This window comes from Gracilinanus agilis, chromosome 2 (genome assembly GCF_016433145.1).
Source record: "Gracilinanus agilis isolate LMUSP501 chromosome 2, AgileGrace, whole genome shotgun sequence".
Lineage (NCBI taxonomy): Eukaryota > Metazoa > Chordata > Mammalia > Didelphimorphia > Didelphidae > Gracilinanus > Gracilinanus agilis.
In genome coordinates, this window is record NC_058131.1 from 160,019,678 (window position 1) to 160,028,195 (window position 8,518).

The window sequence follows — 8,518 nt, forward strand, 5'->3', positions numbered from 1 at the left end:
CTCTCTCTCTCTCTCTCTCTCTCTCTCTCTCTCTCTCTCTCTCTCTCTCTCTTTCTCTCTCTCTCTCTCACACACACACACATATCACACACATACAAAGTAAACATGTAAGTAACAGATGTGTCCGTGTCTTCCCTCTCCTCTATGCATCTGTGGTCCACCCCACTAGACGGTGAGCTCCTTGAGAACAGAAATTGCCTTTCCCCTTCCTTTGTTTTCCCAGCATATTTGCACAGCCCCTTCATAAATATTTGTTGCCTGCCTGCCTGCCTGCTATGCTGACACGGTTGTTTCATGCACGCAAATACAAGGACTGAGAAGCTGTTGCATAACGCACCACACAGGGATACATACTGATGCACAGCCCTGGCACAGGCACAGGCATTCACCCACGCACCCCACTGACAGAGTCTTCAGAGGACACCCACTCCCGCTGCACCCACCCACCTGGCCATCAATACCTCAGGCGTCCATCTGCCCTCCACTGGAGCAGGGATGCACAGACACACGGACACGCACGCCTTCCCAGGTACCTCCCCTCTCACAAGGCTCTCGGGTGCCTAGCACAGTGCCTGCTACACAGTAGACACTTAACTAGTATTTCTGGTTTGATCTCCTCTGTTCCTACGCTGCACCCCCAGATCCCACTTTTTCTGGCTCTCCAGATAGTCCTGAGTCAACAGTGAACTAACCTACAGTGGAGACAAGAGACAGGGAATGGGTACCTGCCTAGCAGGCGGGATGTGGGGAGAAGGGGGTGAGAGAAAGGACAGGGCAGGGCAGGGGGCCCTGGGGATCTTCCCAGCCCAAGTGTTTGTTTAGCCCCCACCCACTTACTAGACTTCAGGCTCTCCAATGCAACAAGTAGCCGTGGGGTCAGGGCCTACAGCCTCACCCTCCTAAAAACCTCATTCCTCAGCCAGCCCTGGCCCAACGCAATGGTGAGCTAACTTTGTGGGTGGTTTGGAGAAACCATGGGTAAAATGGGGGGGCTGGTGCGGTCCCCTCATTCTTGTACATGGGAACACTAAACCTATGGCAATAAGACCAAGCTTTGGGCTGCTACCTAACCGGTGAGGTCACTGTGCTAAACTATAGAGGCTAACACTTCTTTTCCTCCATTCCTCCAGCCCTCTGACCCCACATACTCCTGAAAGAAGGCAAGACAGAACAGGCAGGTTAGGCCCTTCCAGCTGGGAGGGGTAGCTAGCTCTCCTGTGGCAGGGCACAGACCACACAGCCCTGGATTCCCCTCCAAGCAGCAGAACCCCTTCCTCAGCCAAGGGGCCATCTCCAGACACATGGGTCTCTTCCAAGGAGTGAGCCTCTCTAGAAGTCCTTCCTCCAAATAAGGGGCAATTACGGAGCCAAGGCAACCAGCTCCTTCCCCATCCCCCATCTCCATCCTCAGGACCATCTCCCCCCACTACACACACACACACACACACACACACACACACACACACACACACACACACACACGTCTAGGTCTTAGTGCTTGGCCAGGAGCACCCTACAGTGGGTGAGAGAAAGGAAATGTGCTACCTACCTCCTCCTGGGAAGCTCCAGGGCCTGGGATGGCCGTGTGTCCTGGGTGGTAGATAGAGTAGAGGGACAGGGGAGAGACCAACACAAATCCACCGGCCTCCCCTACTCGTCCACCTAAGTAAAGGTAGTCTCTCCTGAGAAATGGGCACTGGCTTTCCAGAGTAAAAAGGAAAAAAAATAGCAGGAAAGAAGCCAGATGGGGGGTGGGTGTTCTGGTAGGAGTTGGGAGAGGGGGTGGCTCGCCTTTGCTAAGCAGGCTTATATCCTTTCCATGCCCCCAGCCCCCTCTCACCCATGTTCCCTGGTTCCTCCCAGCCTGCCGGGATGATCTCTGGGTTTGAATTGGTCCCCTGATGCTGGGGAGCCGGTATCTGGCTGTCAGGCAGGGCAGCTGGCTGGCTGGTTGGCTGGCTGGCTTCCTCCACACACACCCTCCCGGCTCCCCCACCCCCAGCTGATAGCGTGTGTCTGGGCCTGAGCAGGGAGAGGGAGAGTGAGTGTGTGTGTGTGTGTGTGTGTGTGTGTGTGTGTGTGTGTGTGTATGCGCGCAGACTCTTGCCTGGAGTTTATGCCTGAGCTAAGCTTGCTTCCACCCCTGCTCTGCTGCTGGCTTTATCCATTTCAGAACAAGAGGAGAATTAGCTCAGCATCATGACAAAGCAGAATCCCCACGGCTGGCAGTCCATCCATCCGACTGTCGATTTTTCCTCTTCTACTCTATACCCCCACATGCTCTCACATACAAAGGGATCGGCCCCTGGCCTAGGCCTGTATGGTGGTCCGAGGAGCAGAGAGTGGTGGAGCACCTCAGACCAGGAGAAGAAGCCGGAGGGGCAGAGCCAGGGTCTTTCCCCTCCAATTACCCCTCAAGCAGAAGGGGAGCTCTCCAGTGGGCAGCCCTCCTGAGTCCCGGCCCTCTTGGGTAAAGCTATCCGTGCCAAAAGACGTAAGATGGAAGTGGGGGTAGAGGAAGAGAATATAGAGCTATTCCAATGGCTCACTCAGGGACTCACAACTAAGGGAACGAAGGTCTCAAGGTCCCTGGAGTCCTCGCCTGTCCTACACACCTACACTGAGAGCTGAAGTCAGATGCCTGGGGAAAGGCCCTATTTCTTGTCGGGGCTGCTTTTTTCCTTTTATCACCTCCCTATATATACACAGAGGATCAGGTGACCTCTCCCCCAAAACCATTTCAGGCACATTTCTGTTAATACCAGGTTATTCTTTGTCAAAGGAGCACAGAGGAAGAAAAAAAAAGCTTAGGGAAGTTGAGGCAGAGCTAAGGAATCTTCTGGATCCATCCTTTCTCCCACCAACCCAGAGTGAACCTGGGAGCAGCTCCGTTAGGTGATGGGTTGACTAGGAGCTCAGGCCTCAGGCCAGTTTCCCAAACTTCTTCTTCTCTCTCTCATCCCACCCCCATTTGTCTATCTTAACACCCCACCACTGTTGCCCTAGTAACTGCTGCCCACCATCAGTCAGTAGATGGTAGTAGCTGTTGTCCAGGAAACCCAGCATCTAAGGAAGAGGTCTTGGGGTGCTTTTATGGCAAACATTAGGGTATCTAGTCCCAAGAAACATTAGGGTATCTAGTCCCAAGAAAAATGTTTCCTCTTCCCAAGGGCTTGGTAGGGAAGGCAAGAAGAGTGGGGATAAGTCTGGAGGCATGACAGGGGCAGGGTGTATTCATGAGAGAGAGGAGGAGTTAGGCGGGGGGAAAGAGAAATGAATGAGATGGGAAGAACTGGGTGGCTTGTGAGGGTGGATATAATCGTAGGGTGAGAGAATGTAGAGGAGTATGTGGAAATGTACAGGGGAAACCCAGGGCAAAAGAGGAAAAATCTAATCTATATAAATAGGGGAAAAGGGGGTTAGGAGAGCAGATGGAGCCCTTGAAAGAGGGAGAGTAGAAATAACCTTTAGGAAAGATGGAGATGACCCTGGGAATGGGCAAGCCAATATTCCTTTTTTAAGATAAAGAATCTCAACCTTTGCCTCTCATTTCCCTCAATTCTGCCCTTGCTGTGCCCTGAATCTGAGCTTGTGTCAGAAACAGTGGGAGATACCTAAGGAATAGGTGTTCTTCTGCCTATGAGCCGAGAAGGGTGTACCTCCCTCTTCCTCGGCTTCCTGTTTCTACCTCAGCCCTGAAAAAACACCCACATGCACATATCCTACCTAGCCTGCATGTAAGACTGAGAATCAGGCAGCCTTCTATCGTCAGCAGCCTGGAATTAATTCTTTCTCCCACCCCACCCCAAGGTCCTCCTCAAACCATCTCTCTCCCTTTCCTGAAAGCCGTCACAGTAATGGAACAAGGAATTCCTCTGGGACTGGGAGAGGCTGACACCCAGAGGGCAGCCTATGCCTAGAGTGAAGGGGAGAACTGGGAACCAGGGTGGTGGCAGGAGGGAAAGAGAAGGTCGGGGGAGTAAATCTCTCTCAATAGAAGCATAAGTGGGAGGGAAGCAAGGGTGGGGGTGGGGAAAGAGGGCTAGAAGGATGAAGGTAAAGGTTGGAAGTAGGGGAGGGGGGGTTCTCAAGGTACCTTTAATTCAAGGCCCCTGGGCATGGGGCTGAGGTGCAGCAGCAGCAGCGGTGACACAGACCTCCATCCCTCGGTGCATCTCCTCCCCGCCTCCCGTTGCCACGACAACTTCCTGGCCAGATCAGCAGCAGCAGTAGCAACAGCAGCAAGGAGGAGGCAACTCCTCCTGCTTCTTCTTCCTGGTGGGGGGGGAGGGAGAGAGGGAGAGAGAGAGGGAGAGAAGGGAGAAAGAGAGAAGGAAAGAGAGGAAGGGGGAGAGAGGAAAAGGGGAGAGGGAGAGAGAGAGAGAGAGAGAGAGAGAGAGAGAGAGAGAGAGAGAGAGAGAGAGAGAGAGAATCATAGGGATGGTGTGTTGGGGAGGTTGATAGAAGATTTAAATGCTGGGCAGTCCCAAGCAGTCCATCGATCTTCCTTGTTCACTCCTGCCCCTTCTTGGTTGTTTTTAAACACCCTTTGAGGTAAGGGATGGGCCCCTGGGGCTGCTTCAGAGGACCCTCATTTCAGGGTAAAGAAAGGGGAGAACTGGATTTCTTGGCAGGAGGGGATGGGGGATAGAAAGCCTAGAGTAAAGTTGTTCAAAAGTATCTGGGAGAAGAGGGTAGGGAATAGGAGACTTGGACCAAGATAACTACTTAATTGGACAATCAAATAGATGTCACCTATAAGTGACCTCCTAGTGGAAGGAGATGGCAGGCACCGATAATAAAATGATGAGGACAAGGCAGTGATTTTGAACAAAGTGTCAAATGAAGCTAGGGTTGCCATTTGACCTCTCCCTTCCCCTCACAGCCCCTCGATGCCCAAATCCCCAACTGCAGGGAGTGCCTTGGAGGATCACCCTTCCCTAGTCCCATGGGGCCCCCTCATGTTCAATCCCCACTTAGGTAAAAGGTAAACAAAATTATGGTGGAGCCAGAACATTTATTTTGGTCCAAACTCTGGGAATCTGATCACCTTCCCCTAAGCCAGAAGAGACTGTACATTCACCTCTCAAGCCAAACAGGGGGTGCAAAAGGGACTGGAGAGTCAGGGCTCCCCCTGCTGTCTCTAGTGTGTGGGGCACACACTGTCAAGGTCACTACCACAATGAAAAGCAGCGTCTGACTCCCAGAGGGAGTTGAGGGGGAGCCTTTTAAGCAATAATGAGCGGTCATTCTCTTTCCCCCAGAATCTACCCTATGAATGGACTTTCCCAACCTCTGTGTAAGATTTTCTCTTTTTTTCTGCAGTCTGTCTTTGGCAACCACTCCCTCCGTCTCTCCCTTCCTTCCTTATGGGAAGGAAGCTCTCTAGCTGGCTGAATGAAGAGGACACTCTGGTCCTTCCCCCCCTTGTCTCATCTGGTTCAAAGCTTCTGACAGAGACCTGTAGGGTGGGGAGGGCAATTCTGGGAAACAAAAGTTCTCATGGACAGGTGGAGTCCGAGCCAGGCCTTCCCCAGACCACATTCCTCAGTCTGAGCTACCCCCATCCCACTCAGCTTAGTCTGGGTAAGCCTTTGTGAAGGCACCTAGTTTATCTTCCTAGAGAATATATTCCCCGGGGCACATGCAGATAAGACGGCCAGGGAATAAGTTCAACTTTAGGCTGCCCAGTGCCCTATGGCCTGAAGGAGGGGGGCACTTGCCATCCCAGGGTTGGGGGAAGGACCAGCCCCTTTCAGAGTGTCCCCACCTGGTCACTGATCCCCTTGGCCGGGAGGAAGGTCACTCGTGCCAGCTGTCCAGACTCACCTCTTTCTTGGCTTCTTTCTAGGTTTCCTCCGCTCCCCTTGGCCTCAGGCTGAGTCAGGGCCTAGGCCTGCGCAGTCTGGCTTTTTAGTCTAACCCAGTCTCAGTCCGGTGCTCCCCTCTGCCTAGCACACATTCCTCCTGCTCCCCACCTCCCCAACTTCCTCTCTAGGCTTTCTAGGCCCTGCTGAGGGAGGCTGGAAGGAGAGAAGCTTACCTAATAGAGGCTAAATATTAACCACTGGCCAAGTTTGGCTCCAGAGAGGGGGTGAGGGGAGAAGAAAGGGGAGAATGATGTAGGGCAAGTGAATCCAAGTTTTTGTTAGTGGGGACATGGTCAGATACCTACGTGGGTATGGCCTAACGGTCATTTAAAATTACAGTCACGCACTGACCTACATTTATTATCATGGCACTTGGTACAGTCAGGGACACACCTGTAGCTTCCGAATGTGGTTAGACCCTAATGGCCTACTGGCAGAGCCCTCGCTGGGAATTGTTTTTAAATTAGGGCAAAAACCATAAGGAATGTGTTTGGAGCAACAGTTTTTTTTTTTTAAACCCTTAACTTCTGTGTATTGACTTATAGGTGGAGGAGTGGTAAGGGTAGGCAATGGGGGTCAAGTGACTTGCCCAGGGTCACACAGCTGGGAAGTGTCTGAGGCTGGATTTGAACCTGGGACCTCCCGTCTCTAGGCCTGGCTCTCAATCCACTGAGCTACCCAGCTGCCCCCTGGAGCAACAGTTTTGAAGAGAACAGTCCAACTGTTTGTAGAATTGTGTTGGGAAAGGAGGCAGCCTGTTTCCCGGAGAGGCTGGTTGAGATGGAGAAGGATGACTCTGAGAAGGGAACGGATTTTGGGGGGATACTGGACAAAAACACATGGGACACCAGCGCCCTAGAGCAGCGTCCATTCACTCTGTAATAGTGAAGGCTCTGCCAGTGAATTCTTGCATGCTAGTGTTGGGCAAAGAGGAATGAGAAAGAAAGAGGAGGGCTAGGGATCTAGATGGACTTGGAAATGTCATTTAGTCTAGCGCTTCTCACAGTGTGGTCTGGTAACTACCAGGGGGGCCCCAGGACTTTCAGGGCATCCATGAGGTCACAATGATCCTCACAACAATACTAAGACGTTTTCATTTCTAATAAAGTGAATACTGAAATAAACCACATAAACAAAAGCTTTTGGGGATCCTCAATAATCTTTAAGAATATAAAGTTGGGACCAAAAAAATTAGAGAATCACTCATATCAACCTTCATTTCACAGATGAGTAAACTGAGGACTATGGACAGGAAGTGAGTAGGCCATGATCACAGGGTGAGAAAGAGCAGAACCAAGATTCAAAACAAAGTTCTCTGGCACAAAATCCAGTGCTTTTTCCTCACTGTTTCTCCACTAGACCAAAAACTAATTGGGATTTAAACATTTGCCAAATGTCGACAGCTCATTAGAATGACTCTAAAAACTCCAAAACAGTCCTTTGACATGTTCATAGTCTTAACCATTCTCACCCACTCAATCATTGCTTTTGTCATTAATAAAACATGGATATAGTGCTTTACATTCTGCAAAGCATTAAAGGTCCATTATCTAATTTTATCCTCATGATAACCATATCCCATATAGGCAGCATGGAGTGGTGATGAAGCGCTGGACTTTGAGAAGCCTCAGGTTAGAGCAAGGCTCTGCTACTTACTGGAAGTTATCCAGAGAACCTCCTGGCCACTCAGCTCGATGACTTCATAACCACGACCACCACTGCCTCTCCCTGACCAAGCTAGTGTTTATATTATTATCGGGCTCACCTTCCTTTTTAAAAAGTGCTTTCGTCACATTGCTACTCTGCTCCAAAATCTTCCTCGATGCCCAACGTGATATCGAGACATAGATTTGAAGAATGCTGGCTTTTTGTCAAGGTCCTTAGAAATCACCTACTCTGATCCTTTATTTTACATGTGAGGAAACTGGGTCCTGGACAGGTTCAAAGTCCTTAACCTGGCATTCAAAATCCTCCAGGAGTGGGCACAGCCTATTTTCTCTTCCTGGTCACCTTCACAAACTCTTCATGGTAGCCACTGGGGTGTACTTACTCCAGAATGAGTCAGATATTTTTCTATCCCAAAGCCTTTGCTCCCCATAGGTCCTCTCTACTCTTCTCATTTCTCATATGTTTATGGAAATCCATTCATTCAATTAGTATCCTTCAGGACTCAAGCTGGAGTCCCCCTCTTACCAGGAAACTTTCCTTGACCACATCAACCCATGGTGATGTCTTCTGAACTCCACCAACACAAAATGAGACTAACCAGGATTATTTTGGGGAATCTTCTCTCCCCAACAGAAGCTAGGCTCCTCAAGGGTATGAACTCTCTTATTCATTTCTGTTATCTTAGCCCACTTCTGTGCACATGGGAGATGTATAAATATGCATTGCTTGACCAGTTGCTTAGGCACCTTTACCAGGATGTAATTCCAAGAACTCTGCTTGGAGAAATAGTGGGTGTTGGTTCTAGAACTTCCAAATGGCTTCCAACGTGTGGTTTCTAATCTTGGCTGTGTCCCTGTGTTGCTCTGAGACCATGGAAAATATTTTTCCTTTGAAGCACCTCTCTAGTAAAATAATTCCTTCCTTCCTTCCTTCCTTTGTTTCTTCTTCCTTCTTCTTTCTCTTCCTTTTCTTCCTTTCTT

General features: G+C 50.3%; 1 protein-coding gene across 7 annotated transcripts in view; it reads right to left on the minus strand.

Moving 5' to 3' along the window:
• The window catches only part of DMTN (dematin actin binding protein), a 45,485-nt gene extending 39,498 nt beyond the window's left edge, over positions 1-5,987 (minus strand). For all 7 annotated transcript variants that reach the window (XM_044663518.1, XM_044663515.1, XM_044663514.1 and 4 more), the window contains exons 1-2: positions 5,830-5,987; positions 4,097-4,275 (exon numbers count right to left, since the gene is read on the minus strand). The gene's annotated coding sequence lies outside the window, so the exon portion shown is untranslated. The remainder of the gene's footprint in view (positions 1-4,096; positions 4,276-5,829) is intronic.
• Positions 5,988-8,518: the final 2,531 nt, after the last annotated feature.